The 26,833-nt window shown below is 36.0% G+C and overlaps 1 protein-coding gene and 1 pseudogene across 9 annotated transcripts in view; one reads left to right on the top strand and one right to left on the bottom strand.

Annotated features, from left to right (window-relative positions):
* Positions 1-26,833, top strand: part of ERC1 (ELKS/RAB6-interacting/CAST family member 1) — a 509,181-nt gene that overhangs the window by 246,329 nt on the left and 236,019 nt on the right. The gene's annotated exons all lie outside the window — the stretch shown is intronic.
* Positions 25,701-26,606, bottom strand: LOC122240179 (annotated as a pseudogene).

The raw sequence follows: 26,833 nt of genomic DNA, 5'->3' as shown, positions 1-26,833 counted from the left end.
TCACTTCTCTGGGTTTTGCCAAATGTATAGTATCATGTATTCCCCATTACAGTATCATGCAGAATAGTTTCACTGCCTTAAATGTCCCCTGTGCTCCACTTATTCATCCTTCCTCCACCTCTGTAATCCTTGGTCTTTTTCCTGTCTCTCTAGTTTTTCCTCTTCCAAAATGTCGATATAGTTGGAAACACAGTTTGTAGCCTTTTCACACTGGCTTCTTTCATTTAGCCTCTGCATTTAAGGTTCTTCTGTGTCTTTTTGTGGCCTGATAGCTCATTTTGTTTTACTTCTGAATAATATTCCATTGTATTGACATGCTACAATTTGTTTATTCCTTTACCTACTGAAGAACATCTAGATTACTTCCAGTGTTTGGCAATTATGAATAAAGCTTCTATAAACATTGTGTGTAGGTTTTTTTATGGACATAAATTATCAACTCAATTAGGTAAACACCTGGGAATTGCTGGATTGTATGGTAAGATTATATTTAACTTTGTGAGAAACTGTGAAACTGTCTTCCAAAGTGGCTATATATAATTTGCTTTTAATTGCATGCTTTTTTCTTTCTCTCCTCCCTGTTTATCTTTTTCTTCTTTTCTACCATGCTGCTACTCATTGCCTATCTGAAGCTATTGAGTAAAATACTGCATGAGACCAGTCATTTGAGCTCTCAGTGGTTTAAAGTATGAAGAAGCCTCTTTTATGTTTGTATTTCTGAGGCTATATAATCTTAATCCACTGTCCCCTCCTGCTGTCATCTTCTGTTCTTTTATTTTTATCTTTTTCTGTCTTTCAGCTCTGCTGTTAATTTTACTTATATGTATTAATTGTATACACCAGGGTAATCTAGAAATATTCATTTGAAACATCTTAAATGGGTAAAGCTTTTTTTTTTTTCGTTTTTTTTTTTTTTTTTGGCTAGGGACATTTCTGTCTCTTAAATTTAGCCTCTGAGAAGAAATAACACCCTCTAATAGAAGGAGAATATCTGCATTTCTTGATTTCTTAAAGTGCAGAGTAAAATTGGGAACAGTCTCTCTTACTAAAATAAAATACAGAGCTTTTTAAGGTTTGAGAGGCAAAAAAGGGTCAAGGGAAAACATTTCTTCTTACAGGATCCCGTTACAGTTTCTTTATTCCCAATACATGCTGTTCCATATTGAGCCTATGCCCCCAAATATAAAGATACATAATGAAATAAAAATATAAAATATAAATGATATAAAAATATAAAACATAAATATAAAAATATAATGATCCAGTGAAGGAAGATGTCCTATAACCTGTGTTGGCAAATGGAGAAGTGAAAGTGAATATAATCCCATGGAGGGAAACCCAAGGGCTCCTTTTACTTTTGCTTTGTGCTTTTCCACATGGATTTTCTTTTTCTGAAACTTCTCTCTGCTCAAGTTTTAGCAGGTTTTGTGTTTTGTTGAATATGAGAATCCATTTTCCTAAAATGAGAATAGAATAATTTTGGCTGTCTTAAGTCTCATAATTGTGAGGAGGTAGGGAGCAATTTCTTTAGTTCAGCAGTGCTGCTGTAAGGTTAAATTTTTGAAATGCTTTTTTTTTTTTTAACTTGAAAAGAATACTTTAAATATCTTCACTAAGATTATTTTTTTAAGAAGTCTTTTACAACTACATTGCTAACCAAGGATTTAAAAAACCCCTCTAACGTAACACATTTTCTTGTGGCTCAGTAGGCTGGATTTATATGTTCCTAAAGTGCATTTTTTAATGTTTTGAGGGATAAAGATATATCCTCTCAATATAACTAACATTTACACGAGTTCTGACTTTTGTTTTAAAATCTCATTTTTAATAGTGGTATTCATTTTTTAAATTGCCATTTTGATATTATTTGGCTTGTATGTTAAGTTTAAATTTTTGACCCAGAAGATCATAAGGTTATACCTGTGATTTGTATGCAGGTACTTATAGATTAATGAGCATTTTTTAGGATTACATCTTAAAAATTTTTTCCCAGGTATTATGCATTCCAGTAATTAAAAGCATTTGAACAACAAAAAATGGCACTCTTGATTAAACTGCATTTTACAGCCTACCTTGGGCCAGCTTGGTTTTTACTCTGGATCTCACAGTTGTACTATCCACCTTCTTCCTTCAACATGCAAGTTCTTTTCCTTTCCTGCCAGCTAGACAGGCAGGTGGGAAAGACAGGCTTTTGGCCTTCCCTGTCAGAAGTTCTTGATTCTTTATTGTGAAAATGGGTAGTATAGTCATTTAAACTTGATCCAGTTTCTTTGCATTTTGCAAAGGTAAATAGCTAAAAAAAAAAAGTAAAATAAGAAGGCAGTGCTTATGGAATGTACAGTGCATATTGGTGACAAATGCTTGCTTCATTATGATTCGCTTGCTTCTCCTGTTCCATCGTTTCTTTTGAAGGCAGTGGATTTTTTCTTGTGTTTCTATCTTCTTCAATTTTGACTTAATCAAATTTCTTATCCTCAGTCATGTCTGGTTTGTCAGACACAGTTGTGGAGGAAGTGGAGCAAGGCACATGAGTGAATGGGGCCCAGTCTGCAACTGGCAACTGTCAAGTGTCCCATCTCTTTTTTTATTCTTAAAGATATATTAAATTCCCTATTGGTTGCAAATCTATCCAATCAGTTACACAGCATTTATCACCGTGATACCCAAATACTTTTTCAAACAGAACAGTTGCCACTACTGAAGCATCACTAGTAACTGGGTAGCCTATAGAAGATGATGTATGCTAATCAAACTATCATTGTACTCTTCAATCTTTTCCATTGCCTTCTTAACTTTTAGCTATTCCCAGAGTTGACAGTTTATTCTTTGGTCATATAAACATAGTCTTGTACTGGTCTGAATATTTATAGTAAGTTATATTTCTCATTTTTTAAATTAAGTGGCAGTAATGCTCAGAAAATAAAATAATGACCCTTTTACTTATGCTGCCCTTTCTACAAACTTTTATTGAATACCTTGTAGTTTTCCAGACTCTACAGTAAGCACTGGAAATAAAAAGGTAATAGAAATAGCCTCTGTCTCAAGAAGTTCATAGTTTGTTTGGAAAGACTGAAGAATGAACCTATAATTATGGTTCAGTTTGGTAAGTGCCGTGGTAGTGATCTGAATAAGAAGAGGAGGGACAGGCATACAATCCAGATTGGAGAGATCTATAGAAACCTTCCTGGAGGAGATGGCCAATGCATGAGCTGAGTCTTAAAAAGAAAGAACTAAGCAAAAAAGATGTGGAAGGATATTCACCATATTCCATGCAGAGGGATCAGCATATGTGAAAACTGGAAGCATCCAGGAAACTTTAAATAGTGGTTAGTAGCTATAATTTAGGATAAATATGTATGGCATGATCTATGGGAGGGAGAACTATTGGAGGGATAGGGAGGTGCCTGCAATCTGATCATGCTTAAGCAAATTTAGTCTCATGTTCTACTCCAGCATTTCATTTTATGTTCAAGGCAGTGGAGAACTATTGAAGGAATTTAAGCAGATAATATTTTTTCATGGGTTTGCTTGCTCATTCATTCATTCATTCATTCAACAGATCAACAGATCTTTATTGAGTATCCAGTGGTGCTGTGGTAGTCTGGGGTGATATATTGTGATGAATACAGCAGCTGTGGTCTCTCCCCTAAGAGAGCTTATAGTCTGCAGAGAGATACAGATCCTAAACCAAAAAAAAAGTTTTTTTTTTAAGTTACAATTTGTCAGAAGGTCTGTAAAGAATAGGAACAGGTTTTCTGTAATAGGCAATAATCTGGTGAATTTGGAAGGGTTATTTTTGATTGAATGCTCAGGGAGCATTCTCTGAGAAAGTAACATTTAACCTGGGTCTTTTTTTTTTTTTTTTAAGGCGGGGGGGGGAGAGGGAGCAAGTAAGCAAGGGACAGAGAGAGAGAGAGAAAGAGAAGGGCAGGGTTTACCCCAATGTAGGACTTGAACTTATGAACCATGAGATCGTGACCTGAACCGAAGTCAGATACTTAACCTGGGGTGCCACCCAGACACCCTAATCTGTGTCTTGAAGGGTAAGAAGCCTGCCATGTGAATAGTGGGGAGAAATCAGTGTTGTGACAGCAGGAAGGTGAAAAGAACTAGACATGTGTGAGGACAACTGGTATGACTAAGGGGTGGGAGCAGTGTAAGGTGTGCAGGGTCTTATGTAAGGGGTGGCCAGAAGTCAGGGTTATTTTTTTTAGAATGGTGGAAGCAGTTAAACAGGTTTAATCAGTGCATGGCATTCTTTGATTTGTGGGGTTTTTTAAAAGAAATTTTTTAAGTTTATTTATTGAGAGAGAGAGCGCTTGTGCGAGTGGGAGAGGGGCAGAGAGGGAAAGAGAGAATCCCAAGCAGGCTCCACGATGTCAGTGCACAGCCCGATGTGAGTCTTGAACCTATGAACTGTGAGATCGTGATCTGAGCCAAAATCAAGAGTCGGACACTTAACCAGCTGAGCAACCCAGGTGCCGCTGATTTGTGTTTTTAAAAGGTCATCAGACTGCTGGTTGGAAAATGGATTCAATAAGGCTGAGTGGACGTAAGAAGATCAGATGAGTTGTTAGAGTAGCCTGGGCCAGAGGTCTTCAAACTGAGGTGCACATAGACTTGGAGATGGCATGAACATTTTCCAAAAAGGAGCACGGGCACAGGTCTTCAGCTTCTAAACATACTGTTCCTTCAAATTGATCTAAGATGTGTAGATTCTCTTTTTTCACTTCTCTTTTCAGTGTGCATCCCTCACTTTACAATAGGCACACCTCTCCTGAATCTTAGTATTTTATATTCCTCTAGGAGGAAGAAACCCTCTGGAACAGTAACAAATGGATAATTCCAAATATTAGTGTTAAGAAGATGGATCAGAAAAGTCAGGGGGCGCCTGGGTGGCTCAGCCGGTTAAGTGTCCAGCTTCAGCTCAGGTCATGATCTCACCATTCATGGGTTTGAGCCCCACGTCGGGCTCTGTGCTGACAGCTCAGAGCCTGGAGCCTGCTTTGGATTCTGTGTCTCCCTCTTTCTCTGCCCCTCCCCTGCTCATGCTCTGCCTCTCTCTCTCTCTCAAAATTAAATAAACATTAAAAAAAAAACCCCTCAGATTGTTTATAATTCTTTGTTTCCAATAAAATTGAAGGATAACCTAATTAAGTTGCCAGCTGATAATTATAAATAATTTTTAATGATGGGCTAATATGTGATTTGGGGCATATAATTCTGAAGGAGTGCAAAATTTTGAGATATTGCTATAACAAAAAGCTCTTTCCATTCCTGTTTACTTATTTATATAAAGGTTTCTTAGTGCTTACACCTATGGAAATGAAACATACAATAGAATTGGTACTGAATCCTAGGTCTTTTTTCCAATAAGAAATATTTATCAAGGAATATCTAATAAAAGTTTCATTAATTTCATTAAGATAAATGTTCAGTGATAAGATACATTTTTAATAAAATTTTACTTTTTATGTTTAATATTTTTTCAAAATATAAAATATGTATGTTAGTTTCTATTGATTCTGTGTTATAGTAATTATAATGATAACTCAATTTGAAATAATTTACTAATAGAGTTATGACCACAGGAGATTTTATAAGTAAGAAATTTAAATTTATGTATATATCTTTGGTGCAGAAGTACGAGACAGGATCTATACAAACAGTCTAGCATAAAATAAATTATGTCAGTATAAAATTTTAGGAAGAAATGGAACAGAAACATAAGGTCAAAGAGGAAAAAGAAACATAAAAACTTTTAATTAATTAAGAACAGTTTGTCTTTATAGTTAGTTTTTAAATAGATAAAAGTAGATATCAAGTCTCCATAATATTTACATTTAATTGGATACTTTCTTGAAAAAGAGTGATGCTTCATTTTTTAAAAATAAAATTTAAATACCTAAGAAAGCAGGGCAACTGGGAGGCTCAGTTGGTTAAGCGTCCAACTCTTGATTTTGGCTCAGGTCATGATCTTATGGTTCATGGGTTCGAGTCCCTTGTGGGGCTCTGCGCTGACAGTGAGGAGCCTGCTTGGGATTCTCTTTCTCCCTCTCTCTGCCCCTCCCGCTTGCATGACACATGAGCATGCTCGCTCTCTCTCTCTCAAAAATAAATACACATTAAAAAAAAATTCCTAAGAAATCACATTCTTTGCAACTCTTTAAACTTATGTTAAAAAAATAGATACCAGGTTAAAAGCATAGTTAATATAAACATTTAGTGGGTGTACAAGCAAAATCATGTAGGCTTCTGGTTTAGGCAAGAAGTTGTAAATTAGGTAACAGGTGAGTAAGTTACATAGTGGCAGTGGGGATGGAGAAAAGTGGATGGATTTAGAATGTCTTTTGGAAATAGAGCTAAATAAAAGACTAATAGAGCTAAATAAAATTGCATGTGTGGGTAAGGATGAAGGAGAGAATAAAGATGATTCTCTGATTTCTGGCTAGACAGCTGGGCAGATGTAGTTCCATTTTCTGAGAGGAGAAAGCCTGAGGGAAAAACTTGTTTGAGGATAAAAACCAAGAAATTATGCTAAAGAAATGATAGCTACATTAGTATAAGTAATAAAATTGTTACCATATCAGATTTATGATCAGCCCACTTTTCTCTTTTGAGGTCCAAACTAACGAAGTAGACAGTTGTATACATGTCTGCTTCATACCTTTTTTCATATAATTCATTGACTTCTCAACCTGAAACCATCCAAATCCAGAATTCTTGATTCCTTGCCTCAAACCAGTTTTTCCCTCAGGCTTTTTCAACTCATGTGACAAAACACTCTTATTCTATGAAGTTGAAATTAGTCATGGTGAGTGTTAGGAGAAGCAAGTCTGAGAAAGGCAGAAGTGATAGGTTAGGTACATAGATTGTACACTCTGGTTCTGTAGTTAAAAGCTACTCCAGAACTTTAGAGAAGTTGTATTACATACAAGAAAGTGGGTTCTGGGTTAGAATTCTTGGTTGGAATTATGCTTCCATCACTTAAAAATGGTAATTGTAGGCAAGTTACTTTTTTTGTTTGTTTGTTTTTAATGTTTATTTACTTTTGAGAGAGTAGAGAAGGGGCAGAGAGAGAGGGGAGCAGAGGATCTAAAGTAGGCTCTGTGCTGACAGCAGAGAGCCCGATATGGGGCTTGAACTCACCAACTGTGAGATCATAACCTGAGCCAAAGTTGGAGGCTCGACCGACTGTGCCACCCAAGTGCCCCCAGGCAAGTTATTTGTGTTGGTTCCCTGAGCTGTCAAAGATACTAAATATATCTGCCACACTAAAGAGAGGTGGTATGTATAAAGCACTTAAAGTCGGCATGTAGTAAGCACCCAGTGAACATTAGCTACGACTGAAGCTTCTGTTGTTACTACCATGACTCTTGATAGCTCTAAAGGAAGGCTTAAGGCCCCAGAGAAACTTAGTATCTACAGACCCACCTGGTCGATTCAGTACTGGTGATAACATGCTTTTTATTAAAAGTTCCCATTTCCATATATCAAGTTTTAATCCTTGTGACGTTAAGTCACAAGTTTTAATCCATTGCTCAGCCTAAAATGTGTAATATCTGTATCACCTGGGAATGCCATAGCCAACTAGTAAGTCAGTCAACAAGGTATCGTTCTTGTCACTGGGTTATTCATCCTCTGAGAGTCTGTCTTAGGTTAATTCAGGATCTTAGTCTTTATTTTCCAATTTTCTTTTAGGCTCTCCTCGTAAAAATAATTTTAGTGATTTTAGTTAACGGCTACAAATATGTACTGTGGAATTGAATCCTAATGCTATCTTTCAGTTTTACAAAGTCATTTATTACTCTATGCTTTCCTTTAGGAAGGAACGTAGGGAAGGAAAGAAAAATAACACTCTCATTAGCACGATTTAAAACAAAATGTGGATTTGAGAACATTATGCTTGGAGCTTATTTCTAGAAGTAAGAAGATACAGAAAATTTAAGATTAAAGAAAATTGTGTTTGATCCTCATAATCTTGAATTGGAAATATCTGTTTAATATTCATGTCTTTTTTCTCTTAAACACTTAGATGCATATGCACACACATTTCCTGTGTACTGAAAGTACCTAAAAAAGTTGATTATTTCAGTTGCAGTGTACCCTCTCTGGTGCTCAGATGTGGTATCTAAATACCATTCCCTATTAAAAAGATTTGAATTCCAAACAGAAGTTACTTTTTTTTTCTTTTGATATAAAGTGAATTCTAGGAATATACATTTTTATTCATAAGTGCTTATTTGTTACCAAAGTCTCTGGTAGTCTTTATACCAGCACTATCCAGTAGAACTTTGAGCAAGTGGAAATGTTTTATATCTCTCCTGTTCAGTATGGCAACTCCTAGCCACACGTTTCTGTTGAATGCTTAAAATGTGGCTAGAGTCCCTGAAGAACCAATTTGTTTTAACGTTTATTTTTGACAGAGAGGGAGCATGAGCAGGGGAGGGGCAGAGAGAGAGGGGGACAGAGGATCCTAAGCTGGCTCTGCACTGATAGCAGTGAGCCTGATACAGGGCTTGAACTCACAAACCATGAGATCATGACCTGAGCCAAAGTTGAACACTCAAACAACAGAGCCACCCGGGAGCCCCAAGAACCAAATTTTTACATTTATTTAATTTCAATTAAATTTAAATGGCCACATCTAGCTAGTGGCTACTGTATTGGATGGCTGAACTCCATAGTGTGTTGGATGGATAGATACTTCCATAGAAACATGTGTACTTAGAAACTACCATTTAATTTTTCCTCCTGAGCCTGACAGAGTTTTGTAGTACTGATAATGTAGAAGGACAAGCACTGATGTAGTTGATCCTTTTTTAATTTTCATTTTTGGGAAAACATCTGTAGTCTAAAAACCTGTTTGTCAAAAGTAATTATTCCTTTAAGAAATAATGGTGAAATAATCCTTTAGATTAGTAAAGGACTAGGTCACTTTCAAAGTGATACCCTAATTGTGTGTGTGTGTGCATGTGTGTGTATTACCCCGTGTTTGTATAATACTAGACACTTCAATTTATAGCATGTGTGATGGAATTAGTATAGGAAAAAGGAGTAGAAAGGTTATAGAAGTGAGAAAGAGGTGTTTGTCCATAGAGAGAATATGCCAGCCCAGCATGAATAGTTTAATGGCTTCCAAGATACCATTTAGTCCATTACGCTGTTATACATTCTATTAATGCTAATTGAGAGTTTACTGTGTGTTAGAAACTGAAAATACATTAGTGAACCAAAAAAATATGGTCCCTTTCCCCCTGGTGTTTATATGTTATGGAGATTAATCACATGATCACAGGCATAAACTTACTCTTTGAGATTGTGATATAGCCAAATAAAAGTATAGTATTATAAAAAGTATAACAAGGGGAACTTATTTAGAATAAATGGTCAGGGAAGGCATCTCTAAGACACTGGTATTTAAATTGACACATGAAAAGTCAATAGGAATTAGATTCAAAACGTCAAGAAATTTACTTCAGTGGAAACCACTTGTGTGGACACCTTAATAATGGTAAGAGCATGGTATAGTCATGCTATAGAGCAAAAAGAGAACCACCAGTTAGTGGAGAATAATTGAGTAGAAGTGAGTTGGTGGCTGAGTGGGTAGGTAGATGAGTGAGTGAGCAAATGAAGGAGTAAGAGAACAGATCCTATGACATGAAACTGCAGAGGTAGGCAGAAACCAGATTATGTAGGATGGTCACATCAGTGATTTCAGGTTTTATCTTAATCATAATGGTTAACCTTTAAATCATTTTAAGCAGAAGAATGATGAAAATCCATTTTATAGTTTGAAAAGATTATTCTGGTAACTATATGAAAAATGGATAGGGAAAAAATAAATAAGGGTAGAAGGGGGAATACCTGTTAGGAAGATACTGCATAATCCAGGAACATAGTAGGGTGTTGGCAGTGAAAATGGAGAGATTTATTTGGAGGCAGATGCAGTAAGATTTGCTGATGTTTTGTATGTGGACGATGAAGGAGAAGGAAGTGGCAGGGCTGATGCCCGTGTTGTCTGCCATGAAAGCTAAGTTGATGGTGGTGGTGTTTATTGAACTATGGGGAAAGCTGGAGGAGTTTAGTGTAGGGATTCAACTATGTGTATGTTAAATTTGAGATACCTGTGCCCTGTTTCCCATAAAGTTGTCCAGTAGGGAGTTGGATACATGGCTTTAGCTTAGAAGTGTGCTATGAGCTAAAAACTATAAACCGGTCACTTTCAAATACACGTAAATTGAGGAGGTACCTCTTTACTCTCTATTATTACTAGAAAATGTGACACAGTGAAAGTACATAGCATTTTACTCTTAATATAATTACAAGGCTTGATATATTGACATTTACTGCTTACCTATTAACTGCTGGTCATCATGATAAATACTAGTATTTAATCACTTAACGAAATTCTTAGATATATTAATGTTTCCTGGAGAGAAAAAGAACATCAGTGCTCATTGAGTCCTTTTGCAGAAGAATGAAGAATAGTTTGCATTTATTGAAGTACATGTCACCTGTGAATGAAGCAGTGTCTTCATCTTTATTTCATTCCCTTACCTGGATAAATCCTACTTCTCCTTCCATAAAACCTTCTCTTATCTCCTGAGTCTGAGTTACATGTCTCTCCCGTGTTTTTCAGCAGTACCCTGTACTGTTTGTTTGGCAACACTGTGTTATTATTACTTATTTACTGTCTGTCACTTTAAGAGACTATTTCCATCTTCTCTATTAGAATGAAAGCTCCTTGAGGGCAGGGATTGTGTCTTGTTTACTATTGTATCCTGAATACCTACCATTATGTCTGATACATAGTGGCATTCAGGGAAGACTTGTTGAGTGAATGAATTAATTAATGAGTGAATGAGTGAAATTTTATTCTGACATCCTGAATGTTTACACTTCTGGTAATAGAAGTGTCGCTTTATTTACTAAACAATGTAAAGTTTAATTGCAGTTTTATGAGTTTTACGTTAGCTAACAAAAAATATTTTGAATTATTACAAAAATATGTTGAATTATTACAAAAATATTTTGAATTGTTTTTATTCTTTCTTTCAACTCTTATCTACAGGATTTGATGAAGCACTTTGTCAACTGACCAGAAGAACTCAAAAGATTTCACAATTGTAGATTTAAAGAACATTATTTGAAAGGTTATTTTTAAAGCGTGATTTTAAAGCATGGTAGCCAGAATGGAAAAAATAAAATATAGAAATCCTCATTATCCATGACCTGTCCTTCAGTGGGAAATAAGAGAACTTATTATGTCTCATGGGATGAATGTGTAGTACTCTGTCCTATTGTGGCTGATCTTTCAGATAGTAGGAGCTACCTAAAAGTGTATTCTGTATTATGTAGTCTTCAACTCTGAAATAGCAGTTTTTACATGTCATAAAAACATGTAAAAATTCAAAACAGTCTGGGGCACCTGGGTGGCTCAGTCAGTTGAGTGTCTGATTCTTGGTTTTAGCTCAGGTCATAATCTCACAGCTGTGAGATCAAGCCTCGTGTCGGGTTACACCCTGGGCATGAAGCCTGTTTAAGATTCTCTCTTTCTCTCCCTCTGCCCCTTACCCTGCTTGCACGTGCTCTCTCTCTCTCTCTCAAAGAAGAAAAATCAAAACATTCTACAGAACAGATATAAACTGTGATTAAATTAGGATGAAAATGTTTTTGATCTTGCTTTATTTCCTTCCAGTGGAACTAATACTTCTGATTATCATTGGTGAATTTGGCATTAGGTTTTTCAAGATTTGTCTCATCTCTCCTGCCTTAAAGATAGTTTCGTAATTTAAGATTGTTTCCTTATATATAGTACTCTAATGGGCTGCATTTATGGTTGATAGAAGTTTCTTAACCTACCATTTTTTTCCCACTGTTTATCCTTTTATGTCTTAAACTGTTCTCTATGTTGGTAGTGCTGGGGATTTTTGAGGTAAGTCGCTGAACAGTCTAAAAGTATTATAAATACAAACATGTTTCTCAGAACTACATAGAATCATTCAGTCTTAGAAGTAAATCCAGTTGTAAATTAGCAGTATAAACTGCTTTTAAAACAGGTTACTGATTTCTGCAGAAGTCATCGTTTTTAGTCCGTGCAGATTGAAGGTACTATTGTTCAAAGATGCTTCATTTAAAACAAGATATTATTAATGAACCACTGCATTGATAAACTTATGGAAAGTACATTAATATTCTAAGAATCTTAGATGGTGACAGTTAAATTGACAATCATTTTCTCATTGGCTTTGTGTAATCATTTCAGTATTTAAATCAAGCTCTGTCAAGGGGAACTTAGTAAGTTTCATTGTAGACTATTGCTCTAATGTCAATGAGTTTGAATCTCCTTTGTTATGGTGACTGGTTATGAAATCAGTCACTTGACAGACCCTGAAGTGAGACTGCTGGAAATACGTCATGTCTGCCTTCATGGTGACAGCTGGCTACAAAACAAACCCCACCAGAGCCATTCTGCAATTGACAAGGGACTTCAAAGGCCAACAGGGCTGCCACTTCAAAGAGAATTCTGCCATCTCTGGCTTGTTGAAAGAAGAAGTTAAATGGCTATACCCTGCCATAGCAGAAATCTCCATGTTTAGACTTCTCCTTCTTTTGATCTTAGAAAGATGTATGAAATGGGCTTTAAGTTAGGGGAATGATATAGTCTGTAGCAATGGCAACCCGGTGTTATTCTGCATTTCAATCCACTTATTAATGGAAATTACCCAAATATGTTCAAATAACACTAGGTCTAAAAACTCAAATGTCTCAGAGGAGGAATGTTCAAAAGAAGAATTGAAACTTCGTGTTAATGTTGTAGCCGCTTTCACAAATGTGGAATAAGTCAGATGGTGAATAAAATGGAGCTCTCGATGTGTTTTTAAAACTCTCCTTCAGTTTCTCCTTTTTATCCCCTTTGGTAGGATCATATTCTGAATATTGATAGTAAGAATGGCAGACAATGAAAACCTGTAGTCTCAAGACCAATTTGCATAGGTTAAACAGACATTTCTCCCCTTTTAGTAACTCTGTACTTGAAGTTTTAAACTACCTTGTATTGTTTAAAATGTTTTTCATCCAGTTTTGTTGGAGATGATTTTGAAGTAATTACCTTATCATTGTATTGAACAAAGAGAAGATCTCAGAGTTTTAATAAAACTTTTAAAATAAAAGATCAGAATACTAAAAAGCATCTTGAAGAATAACAGTGAAAAGGCAGCACATGAATTCTGTCATTTAGAATACTGATAGCCCTGAAAGATCTTCATTTGTTGGAGTCATATGTAGTACACTTGAAAAAGAAGACAGATAAATAACAGAGCAGTAAAAATATGGAGATTCTATATATGGTATTAAGTGGGAGTAGAGCTTAGCCTGTAATAATTTAAAATTATTAAAACTCAGTGGCATGACCTTTTTAATATTACATGTTTTTCCCTATCATCCTATGTATTATAGAGGGATCAAGCTAAGAATCCTTAGAGTATTTTACCTGATCTTCTGTTTTCTTTTTTTCTCTTAAAATGTCTCCTTAGATAAAATAAAAGGGTTGGCTTGGCAGTAGCTTTAGTCACTATAACTTCCTCTATAATTTTGCCAGATGGGGTCAGTAGACAACAAGAAATTCTGAAGGGAGACTGAAGCTCCCAGGAAATAACCACATGACCAAAAAAATCTTTTTACACATGAGTGGTTTGTAACAGTAGTTTTTAAAGTAACGCTTTTGTGTTTGCCTTTTTTATTACAGGTTTTAACTCTTGAAAATTATTTGATAAAATAGTACATGATTATATTATCCCAGAACTTCAAGAAATACCTATGTTTCTAAATTTTGGCTTGAGTTTTTCCTTTTCCTTCAACAGAAGGACCACATCTGTGTTTTCAGAAGTTATAATCAAATGAAAAATTAACTGAAGTGGAAAAGAAATAAAACTTTGGCACACCCCAAAATTGAACCACAGAGATGAGTGCCAGAGTCTATAGATACTGGTTTTCAAAATAGACATATTTTTGTACTTTCTGACTAAACTGCATAACCACTACTGCACTGGGGAGCCCTTTTGGAATCTATGTGGCAGATCTGTAACAGATGATATTTAGTTTGCTTGTAATGAGTTCTTGGGGTGTTTGGCCCTTATTCTGTTATCTCCTACTGAGAAGTTTGATAAACCAAGTTATTGACGATAGAGGCAGTCATCCAAGATATCGCTGAAGGTGAAGTCATGAAAGCCAGATGGCGTCCCACTGATTTTTATATGCAGTTTATGTTCTCCTTGGCTGCACCTTCCTGGATGTTTTCAATAAAACATATTTTCCTAGAGAAATATGCACAGCAGGATTTATCCTACACAACAGATAGTTTTTGTGTGTGGCATGTCCTGGGCTCTATTTTGGCATTCACTTGTCCTTTCCTCTTATCTCTACCTTTTTAAATGAATGAATAAGAGGTAATAAAGGCTAGTATAAAGTGCACTGAACCAGAAGTCAAGTGATATGGGTTCTAGTTCTTCTATTTACTGGCTGTGATTTAGGGTAAGGCTCATAATCTTTTTAAGCCTCTGTAGTAGAGTGAAGTAAATTCTTATCCCCACAATAATTTTGCTTTGGTAGCCTATAAAAACAGTATACAAATGTTGAGCATTATTATGACCAAAATAACCATGTGTGTGTTTGTGTGTGTGTGTACATACACACTTATGTGATACTTACGAGATCTCTCTTGGTATCCTTGGGTTTCCAGACCTTAAATCCCACCCTTTTACTTTTCTTCTTTAGTAGTAAATTTTTGATAAGGTCAAATAGCTGTCATTTAATTTGCCATTTTTTTTGGTAACCATTTTCCAGGGGTTATATTGAAATAATGTTTTCTCCATTAAATATATCTGTAATTGATGAAATTACACTCCATTTATGTCTAGATAGCTGTTTGACTTTGTTTTTCTAGCAATGCAAATGAGAAGGATTAAAATTTTCAGTTAAAATGCCAGTAAACTTTCATTGTTGAGAACTTAAGGAAAGAGTATGAAGTTGTTTTATTCAAATTACTCATTTGATCTTAGAAAAAGGGCTCAAGCCCTAAATGCTCTGTTCTCTGTTGATGACTTTATGCTATTGAGGGGATTGCTGTTTTTTGTGATGAAATGAAGTTAATGTTTTTTTCTGTGTGAAATGACCAAATGATTTCAACTACAAAGGAAATTTGTTTTTAAAAACTGGACAGCTTGTACAGCCCTCCTACCATGTACTTTATCCTGTTGTCTTGACTTCCTAATAATTCAGAAAAAAACCCAAACTTTTTTCAGAAGAGAATTTACTAGAGCCCGAAGTTCGAGGGAAAGTCTTGTCATCCCATCTCTATTTGTATTTCCCTGATATACTCATTTGTCAAATTCTAATGAGATATAAGGAGGTCTCAGACCCAGATGCAGAAGAGTGTAAAATGATGGCTGCCACATCTTTGTTACTGCTGCTGGAGAAAGAAAATGTGATGTTATTTAGATTATTTCTGTCCTTTTTTCTTCTAGGAGTAGAGTCATGGAGTCTGTGTCAACCCAGGCAATTATTTTTGTTTTACTTGATTCTGGTATGAACTCTTTGTTGCTGAAATAAGCGAATTATAGGAGATAGTAATCAAGTAACAGTTTTCTTTAAAAAATAGTTTGGAGTTTAATTCAGATTTTTAGTTTTTCGTCTTGATGCTTTGTTACCAAAAAAATCACCTAACTGGAATTGGCACTAAGATAAACATTAGCCCTTCTTAAAGCCGCTTTCCAACCTCAGTGACACAAATTATGAGATTCATAGCAGCAGGGGGACATTTGCTTTGCTTTGAAAATGTGCACCCACATTTTATTGATGTCTGATTTTTAAAGCTCCCCTTAGGAATGATGAGGGCTTATTATAGGATTTATCTTCCTAAGCTTTCTGAGTTGATAAAGAAAAAAGAGAAATTGAGATGGCTTAGGGGAAAAAAAGCATTTCTTTCACATTGTTGTGTCTCTTTTTAAATTTTTAAAAACGAGATCTTGCCATATGCAAAACATGGGTGGACATAGAATGTATTATGCTATGTGAAATAAGTCACAGAAAGGCAAATACTATATGGATTCACTTATATATAAAAAACAAAACAAGTGATCAAAACAAAACACAAACAGACTCATAGATACAGAGAACAAACTATTGGTTATTAGAGTAGGGAAGACTTCAGGGGAGTGGGTGAAATAGGTGAAGGGAATTAAGAGGTACAAACTTCCAGTTATAAAATAAATTAGTCATGGAGATGTAATATACAGCATATGGAATATAATCAATAATACTGTGATAACTTTATATTGTATGGTGACAGATGGTAACTAGACATATTGTGCAGATCATTTCATAATGTGTAAAAATAATTGAGTCACCATGATGTACAGCTGAAACTAAAAGGATATTGTATGTCAATTATACCTCAATAAAAAAAAAATACTATCTTCAGCTGAAGATTTATTACCATAGCACAGTATTACTGGAAACTTAAAGGCAGTTGGCAATGAAGAAATATAGTCAATCAATGTGCACTTACCTCCTCTAAAAGTCAGTCTTAACTCTGTGGATTCTTATAAACCATAAGGCTTTTATAGAAATACCCAGCATTGTTAAGTGTTCTATGGGAATGTGAGCCATATTTTGAGGGATGGTAAAAACATTTTGTAAATTCCTCACCCATGGAGCACATTAATTATTTAAAGTGTCATTTGCTGATTTTATTCGCCCTCAAAAACCTTTGACAGTGTTGACTTATTAGAGAAATGTACCATTATTTGAAAAGTCAAGAAATCTAATGACTCCTAAGATGAATTGTAGAAATATGGTTTCTTTTTCAGTGCTATATATGTGACTCCTACTCATATTTGGGTTCTTCATAAAGTCAGGAGTAAAAGATGGCAGTAATACCTTACAATTCCTAACTTGAATATATTGCTAAATTCAGTGGTATCTGTTGCCATTAGGTTACTTCAGGTATCACTTATAATATCTTATTTTCAATAAACAGAAAATTATAATCACGTGCTATCATATAAGTCCTATGCATTTATTTTTTTAATGTTTATTTTGAGAGAGAGCACACACATGTATGTGCGGGGGAGGGGCAGAGAGTAGAGGGGACAGAGGATCCAAAGTGGGCTCTGTGCTGACAGCAGAGAGCCTGATGTGGGGCTCAACCTCATGAACTGCGATATCATGAGCTGAGTTGAAGTTGGATGTTTATCCGACTGAGCTACCCAGGTACCCTAGTCCTATGCATTTAAATGAGGACTAAAAGAAAATAATTCATAATTCTTAACTTTGGTATCATCTGCTTTATTTTGAAATTCTGGTCCAATGGAACCAGTGTCCACCCTCTTGAAAAAACCTAGTAGAGTTAATTTTACTGTGCCTTTCATCCTATAGTTCATTAGACATTGCCCAAAGAATAAGCTTTCAGTCGTCTATACTGCACCATTTTCCCTATCTGTTCAGTACTTTCTTGCCTTAACATATTCTTCAACTGTTGTTATACCTTCTACATCTTCCTACTAAGGTACTAAAAGTCACGAATTCATTTGTCTTCATTCATTCACTGATTCACCAGATAGTTATTATCTACTCTGTGCCAGGCCCTGGCACGTACATTCTTAACTTCCTCCTCCTCCTCATATAATTAACATGATGTTATATTAGTTTTAGGTATACAGTATAATGATTCAACAATTCTTCTATTACTTAGTGCTCATCATGGTAAGGGAACTCTTCACCCCCTTTATTCCACCCCCCCCCCCCCCGCCCTCCTCTGGCAAGCACCAGTTGGTTCTCTGTATTTAAGAGTTTCTTTCTGGGACGCCTGGGTGGCTTAGTTGGTGAAGCGTCTGACTTCTGCTCAGGTCATCATCTCACAGTTTGTGAGTTCGAGCCCTGCCTCAGGCTCTGTGCTGACAGCTCAGCGCCTGGAGCCTGCTTCAGATTCTGTGTCTCCCTCTCTCTCTGCCCCTCCCCTGTTTGCATGCTGTCTCTCTCTCAAAAATAAATAAACATTAAAAAAAATTAAAAGAAAAAGAAATGTCTACATTTCTTTAAAAAGTTTGTTTCTTTGTCTCATTTGTTCATTTGTTTGTTTGTTTCTTAAATTCCACGTATGAGTGAAATCGTACTGTATTTGACTTTCTCTTTTTCTTCCTGAGCCAGCCTTCACCTTATTTGTCTGGAGTATAATTTGGCCTCTCCCCTGGCAACTTCCAGCAACTCTTTCTGGTGTTAAATACGTGTTTATTCTGAACCTCAGGGTTAAAGGTAGGACTCTCATCCTTCTTGTTTCCTGTTCTACCTTCAGAGCATTATTCCATCACATTCTTAAGGTTAGAACCCCTACTTCTTTTAGTCTCATGCTGTGCAGGTAGAGCATTGAAGGCTTTCATTGAAGACTTGTTATCTCACTGACTTCAGAATCTGCATAGATAATTTGTTACTTTGTCCTTTCAGGTTCTTGACCAGTAGCCTGTCTCCCTTGACTTTCTTCATCCCATATTTGGCATTCTAAACCTTGTAATCTAGCCCACCTCCACATTCGCTGATTACAGTACCTTCCTCTATAAACACAATTGCCTGTTATTTCAGCTTTCTTGTTCATTTGAACTTCTTTCCCCCCCCCCTTTTTTTTATTGTAATCCAGTAGCCTCGTCTTTCCTTCCGTCTGTATACCCTGTCTTTTCTTCCCTCTCTATTTAGTTTATATTCCTTACTCCATTATTTTAGTAATTCTCATTTTCACATTCTGAATCCTCTTGCTCCTTTATTTAATCAGATCCCATTGGTACCTTCTTGTTGCATTTTGGGATAAAAGCCAAAATTCCTAATAATGCCCTACAAGATTCTTCTACACCTAGCCCCTTCCTCCCTCTCCTGCCACATTTGCACCCTTCTCTTTATCAGACCTTGTATCTTTTCTCTATGTGCTTTCCCACTTTAAGGCTACTCTACAAGCTGGAATGCCCTTTTTGTCCCCATCTCCTCTTTACTTTTTTGGGGAACCTCTCTAGGCCCCCAAAATATAGATCAAGGCCTCATGTTACTTATTCTCATGGTGTTATATATCTTCTACATAACACTATACACAATTTATAATTAAATATTTATGAATTTTATTAATTAATGACTGTGGACTCAGAGCTCAACAGCTAGACAGAAATACATCTGTTCTGTTTTCTGTTGCACCTTCAATGCCTAACACATAGTACCTGCACAGGGTAGGAATTAAATGTTCAGGGGATGGGAGAAAAGAGGGAGAAGGGAGAATGGAAAGATGCAGAACTGGGCCTGGGAACACTTCCCAGAATGATTTATTAGATATAATTATGGAAAACTGTTTTAGAAGACTGGTATTGTAGCAAAGCAACATTAACTCTGAATGCAATGAAGTCTAACTGCCTAGCTTAGAATCCTGGTTCTGTCTCTTCTAGTTGTATGACCTTGAATAAAGCACTTTAACTCTCCAAACCTGTATTGTCTTCTGTAAAAGTGAGATAATAATAATACCTAATATCCAGACTCATAGGATCATTATGAGGATTTAATGAAACAGTGTCTGTAAAGCATTTATTAGAACACTTCAAAGTATTCAAATAATGTAAGTTGTTATTGTTGTTATTACAATAGCTCCAGCTATTCCCTATTCATAAAATACTGTACTATTGGTGTGTATCTTGTCAAAGAATTACCATACATTGACAAAAAGAACATAACAGGAGAAAGAAGATTTCTAGTATAAATGCTAGCATATATCTGTTTCAGAAGTTCTGTAAATTTAAATTCTCAACAGAAGTGATTGTGTGATACCTTAAGGTGTGTGTTGGGAGAGGATGGTAGGAAGTTTATATGTATACATGTAAGTAAGCTCTCACTAATATTTCAAAAATGCTTCTCAACTCAGGAGCTTGGTAACAGTTTTTTCTTTTGAAAAATTTTTTTTGTTAATTGTATAATGGAGTGGGTCGTAATCTAGAATTTCTTTGAAATCAAAAGAGTGGACTTCTCAAGTGAAATGATTTCTGTGATGAATGTTTAACCCCTAGGTACTTCTTTCGTGCACTCCTTTTTTCTAATCACTTCATTCCTTTGGAGACTTATGCTTCTTACCCTCCTAAGAAACTATAGCAAGATTTTCCACAAGCATCTTGGAGACTGCAAGAGTATATTCCCCTCGGCTGGGGAACAGAAGAAGGTGGGAAACTTGAAGATGCGGTCTCTGCCAACACCTGAAGCACCTAATTGCTTTGCTTTCTTAAGGAAAATGGGTCTGTGGTAAAGCCATAATTTGTTTCTTCTTATTCTGAGTAAAAGTTTATTAGCTTGTGATTTAAGCAAACCATCTGGTCCTGCTGGCACTGTACACTGTCAAGCCCTGTGCTTTCTCTTAATATGTTACTGGAGGCAGTTAAGTTACATACTTGAATCCCAGCTCTGGCCTGGACTTTTTTTGTTTCTTAAAACATATGTTTTTGAAGACATACTGTGACCTGGAGCACGTTTTTAAATGGTGGAGAATTTCTTCGCTCTTTAGTGTGGTATATATCTCTTCTTTTCTTCTACTCAGCTTTTGTCTCTCAGTGACTATACCTAAAACTGTATAGCTGCTGTGTGGTAGGCGTGTGATGGAATAGATACCCAAATGAAGGTAGTTGAATGTGTTCTCTGGATTGTGGAAAAGTAACTGAGTATTTCAATTTGACCTTGAAACTATTTCCCTGGCTGGAGCCCAAGCACAAATGAGATAATTATTTTGAAATCCTGGTCTGTGGTACCACTCTAGCCTTAAATACAAACATGTTTTAAAACTTATTTGGTTGTATATATAATCTGAAGTAGGAATACCCTGTGGGTCTGGCACTATAATGGACGAGAATGTTAAGCAACCTTTAAGAAAGTTACATTTCACTAACAAGCAAAATTCTATAAGTGAAAGTATGGAAGTTAAAACATGTCTGTAAACACAGCAGACTAGATGCTGGGAAAATCACTGCCACAAAAAAAAAATTGAAGATGGTTGATAAAATATGTATCATAAATTGGCAAGAAAGTAAGAAACTCTCAGGAGATGATTAGTCAGGAAATTCAAATATAAGTACTTGATAAGCTGTTGTACTTGAATATTAGGCTTTGTATCTTGGCAGAAGAAAGAAAAGGTCATGGCAGCCCAAGGTAGAGAGCCTAATATACAACCAACTTCCCCATCCATTTTTTTTTTTTAAGAGAGAGAGAGTGTGCTTGGGTCGGGGAGAGGGGCAGAGGCAGAGAGAGAGAATATTAAGCAGGCTCCATGCTTAGTGCATAGCTTGACACAGGGCTTGATCCCATGACTCTGGGACCATGACCTGAGCCCAGATCAGGAGTCCAGCACTCAACTGACTGAGCCACCCAGGTGCCCCATTCCACCCTTTTTAAAAACAATGCACAGTGCCCCAAATTGGTCCTTTGAAAGCATTAAGAAAATTGACTGGCCTTTGGTGATACTAAAAGGTGAACAATTTTTGAAGTGATAAAGAGCTCCTAACTACAAGTCCTGCAAGTATTAAAAAGATACAAGGATATTTTGCCAATACATTTTAAATTTAGACTAAATGAGAAAATGCCAGAAAGAATGAAACTTAGCAAGACTAGCTAAATGTGAAAAAGAAAACCTGAAAAAAATGAGTCCATAATAAAATTTTCCCACCAGTTTCAGGCCTGGAGCGTTATACTGCTGATTTTTAATAAACATACAAGGAACAAATAATTTCAGTTTTACAGAAAGAATTCAAGAAAATAAAAAAGTGGGAGTAATTAATCACCAACATACTTTATAAGATTAGCATAACTTCGTATCAAAACTTGACAGAGTTAATACAAGGAAAGGAAAAATTTAGGCCTGTCTCAACTGTGAACATAAATGAAAATTTTCTAAACAAAATATTGCCAACTTAAAGTTAGTGTATGTGGGGACTCCTGGGTGTCTCAGTCAGTTAAGCATCCGGCTCTTCACTTTGGCTCAGGTCATGATCTTGTGGTCATAGGATTGAGCTCCATGCTGAGCGTGGAGCCTGCTTAGGCTTCTCTCTCTGCCCGTACCCACCCTCAAAATAAATAAATAAACATTTAAAGTTACTGTATGTGAAAGAGAAAAATATGCATGAAGACATTTTAGGCCTATTCCAGGAGTCAAGATTGATATCATTAGAAAATTAATTACTATAGTCTATGACATTAAAAGCTGGTAGGAAAAAGTCATATGATCATCTCAAAAATGTAGGAACTTTACTTAATTTTTTAAAACTAGCTAGCAATAGAATTTTTTTAAGTTTTTATTTAAATTGTAGTTAGTTAACATGCAGTGTAATATTAGTTTCAGGTATACAATATAGTGGTTCTACACTTCCATACATCATTACCTGGTCCTCATCACAACAAGTACTGTCCTTAATCCCCATCACCTGTTTAACCCATCCCCCCCCACCCCCCATCAACTTCACTTCTGATACTCATCAGTTTGTTCCCTATGGTTAAGAGTCTGTTTCTTGGTTTACCCCGTCCCCTCTTTTTTTTCCTTTTGCTTGTTTCGTTCTTTAAATTCCACATAGGAGTAAAATCACATGGTATTTGTCTGTGACTGACTTATTTTGCTTAGCATAATATTCTCTATTTCCATCCGCATTATTGCAAATTTCAAGATTTCATTCATTTTTATGGATGAATAATATTCCATTGTATACACACACGCACACACGCATGCACACACACACACGACATCTTTATCCATTCATTAATTGATGGACACTGGGCTGTTTCCATAACTTGACTATTGTGGGTAATGCTGCATGTAAATGTAGACATTAGGGTGCATGTATCCCTTTGAATACCTAGTAGTACAATCGCTGGATCATTGGGTACTTGTAATTTTTTTTAAGGAACCTCCATACTGTTTTCCAGAATGGCTGTACCAGTTTGCATTCCCACCAACAGTGCAAGAGAGTTCCCTTTTCTCCACATCCTTGCCACCACCTGTTGTTTCTTGTGTTGTTGATTTTAGCCATTCTCAGTGGTGTGAGGTGATATCTCATTGTAGTTTTGATTTGTATTTCTTTGATGATAAGTGACGATGAGCTTCTTTTCATGTGTCTGTTGACACTCTGTATGTCTTTTTTGGAAAAATGTCTAAGAAGGAAACTTCTTAACCTGATAAAAAATATCTATTAAACATATCTATTAAAAATTATACTATAATTTATACAGATAATTTATACTATAATTTATACAAATAAAACTGTTAAAGCATTTCTTTTAGGATGAGGAATAAAATAGAGTACACACTGTCATCATATCTATTCAACATTGTGGTAGACATAGGCAATGCAGAAAGGCAAGCAAAAGTAACAAATATACAGATTGGAAGGAAAGAAAACAATTGTTTTCTTATTGTACATATGATGTGGTTTTGTAAATAGTAAATTAAAAACCTATAGATAAGAGCATTTAAGAAGATTACTAGAGACAGTATCAATATCAGTTGCATTTCTATAACCTGTATCAAAGAGAAAATTACATTTTAAAAAAAGGTGCTGTTTACTAAAACATTAAGAAAATCATATAAAGTGCCTTGGAATAAATATCATTAAAATGTTAAAGATTTTTGTGGTGAAAATTATAAACCTTTTTGAAATATGTTATAGTCCTAAATCTATGTCTCTTTCATGAACTGTTGTAGAACAGTGCCTGGCCTATGGTAGACTCAATAAATATTTTTTGCAGAAATTAAAAAATAGTTAAGCTTCTGAGAAGAGAAGGACTTGTTCTACTAGATATTAAGCCTTATAAAACTATAGTTAAATTAATGTTTTGGTGTAAGAATGGACAAACTAGTGGATCATAATAGCATAGAAACATACCCATACTTATGAAAATACTTGATGACATGTCAAAGGTTAGGATAGAATGGATTGTTTAAAAATGGATGTTGGATGTCCCTATGGGGAAAAATGAAATTGGCCCCCTACCTCACACCATACACAAAAAAGCAATTTCAAGGAGTTTAAAGACCAGATGTTAAACACAATACTTAACACTCTTAGATAACTTTTCAGTCAGATAGTGTATAACAACCACAAAACAACAGCAAATTGTGATGGTTAGTTTTATGTGTCAACTTGCCTGAGACACAGGGTGCCCAGATATTTAGTCAACTTTATTGTACATGTTTTTGTGAGGGTATTTTGGATGAGATTAACATTTAAATTGATACACTTGAGTAAATCAGATTGCCCTCTCTAATGTGAGTGGCCCTCATCCTGTTTTATTCAGGCCTTCTGGTCAGTTGATTCCCCTCCCCCAAGTAAGAGTAAATCCTGCCTGATTGTGTTTGAACTGGGATATTGGCTTTTGCCTGCCTTCGGACCCTAATTGGAACACTGGCTCTTCCTGAGTCTTGAGTTGGCGCCAGTCTTTGGACCAGAATTTCACAGCTATCTCTCTTGGGTCTTGAGCTTGCTCATTTAGTTTGCAAATCTCGCATTTGTCAGATTCCATAATCTCATGAGCCAATTACTTATTTTATATATATATATATATATATATATATATATATATGTGTGTGTGTGTGTGTGTGTGTGTGTGTGTGTGTGTGTTTTATAATATGAATGTTACACATTATATATAATTTCTTATAAAATGCACATCTTAATATATGTGTAACATTTTATATATTAGTATAATAGTTATAGTATGTTATATTAATGTAATTAATGTAATTACATCTAATTTTATTAACATTAATATAGTTTTTATATATATTTATTTATTGGTTAGGTTCCCCCAGAGAAACAAAACTAATGGGACATATATTGAATGAAATGTGTGTGTGTATGTGTATGTATGTATATGCATGCATATACAGCCCTACCTTGGAGATATTGCCAGTTTGGTTCCAGACCACTACAATAAAGTGAATATGGCAATAAAGTGAATCAAATAAATTTTTTGGTTTCTCAGAGTGTGTGTGTGTGTGTGTGTGTACATATACATATGCATATAACATATAACATATAACACATAACATATACATATAACATATATATATATAATATGTTTTTGCTATATTGTGGTTTATTAAGTGTGCAATAGCATTATGTCTAAAAAGACAATGTTTGTGCCTTAATTAAAAAATACTTTATTGCTAAAAAATGCTAACTAGCATCTGAGCTTTCAGCAAGTTGTAATATTTTTGCTGGTGGAGATTGCTTACTTTAATATTGATGTCTGTGACTGATCAGGATGGTGGTTGCTGAAGGTGGGGGTGGCTGTGGCAATTCCTCTTTCTATTTTTTTGTGTTTTTTGGACAACTTTCTAAGACCTTTATTAACAGGTACTTGCTCTTTGTTGACTTTTTTTGAAAAAAATCAAGTTGTAATCTTTTATTACAAACAGGAATGAGGCTTTTAACAATATTAGCTTGACCAGATATGAAGCAGTTTAAAAACCTTTAAGGGTGTATTGAGAAAAAAACAGGCTTTTTTTTTTTTTTTTAGCATATTTGCCATTACTAAAAAGAGATGTCTTTCAGCAAGAATAATAAAAACCCTGTGATGCTCCATAGATAATGCAGATAGTTCAAGTTATCTGATTAATGGGCAAAAAGCAAGCACTTAAAATCTTACACTCCAGTCTTTTGTTCATTTCTTATTGCCGGAATATCCTGTTCATTTCTTCTTGTTGGATGACTGACCCAGATGATGGTAGAGATGCTATACCAGCATTTACTTGGCCCTGCCCTAGTCTGTGGGGCAGGGACCCAGGGGGAGGCAGGTGAATTCTTAGCTGGTGGATCATCTGCTTTTGTCTCTTGCCACCTTGTCGTTTGGGGTTTTTTGGGCATATGTGTAGGTAATTGAAGTTGTGGAGGTAGCAATATTGAGGTGACTGCTTACCTTGGGTCTCATCTTCCTGATTTCCTTAACTTCTTCATTGCTGTCCTCTCTGGACTGTCTTTGCTGAGGAGGCCCCCTGTGGAATTGTTGTCTATAACCCTGATACATACTCTGTCTCACTGGTCTACCTATTCTCCTGAATTCTGGTTGTCAGCACTTTGAGCACTTTTCCCTGCACAAGCAGATTGGAAGACAGTGGTTGATGCCTACAGGGTCTCCACATGAGTAAAATGGGAACTCTTGCCTGCAGTAGGGTCTGGCCTTGGGAGCACTCTCTGATCTCTCATGCTTTCCCCACCTTTACTGTTCTGGTAATTCTGCTGGTAATTGATGGAGGACCCCTGCACTGTGGATAGTGTCTATAATGCTAAAGTTTGATGCATATTTACTGCCTTGTAGTCGAGCTCCACCAAGGCCTGTAGCATTTGTTACCTCCTCACCCTTTATCTTTCAACCACATCAGACTCTACAGTCTCTCCATCTCCCACACTATGAAGGTACTTCTTGGGGTTATTCCTCTTTATGGCAGTCAGGTGTACAAATACATCTTCCTTGGTGTCATTACTATTAATGAAACCATATCCATTTCTTACACTGAACCATCCTACTGTTACCAAAACCTTCTTGTACATGCCGGTGGGCACCCCGATGGGAGGCCACCATCACCAGCTGTGGGGTCAGGCTTCGCGTCAGCAGTGGTGGGGCAGGGGCAGTGGTTGGGTGACTGGAAGTTCTCCACTTTGCTGCTCATGGTTGCTGTGATGGTGACGGGGCTGGTTTTGGCAGCTGCAGCTCCTCCTGGGATGTTGATGGTGACTAGGCTAGAGTTGGTGGAGCTGCTCAGAGCTCTCTGAGGTCT

Source organism: Panthera tigris, chromosome B4 (genome assembly GCF_018350195.1).
Source record: "Panthera tigris isolate Pti1 chromosome B4, P.tigris_Pti1_mat1.1, whole genome shotgun sequence".
In the NCBI taxonomy this organism is placed as follows: Eukaryota; Metazoa; Chordata; class Mammalia; order Carnivora; family Felidae; genus Panthera; species Panthera tigris.
The sequence above is the reverse complement of the archived record's forward strand: the minus strand, read 5'-3'. Positions and strand labels throughout refer to the sequence as shown.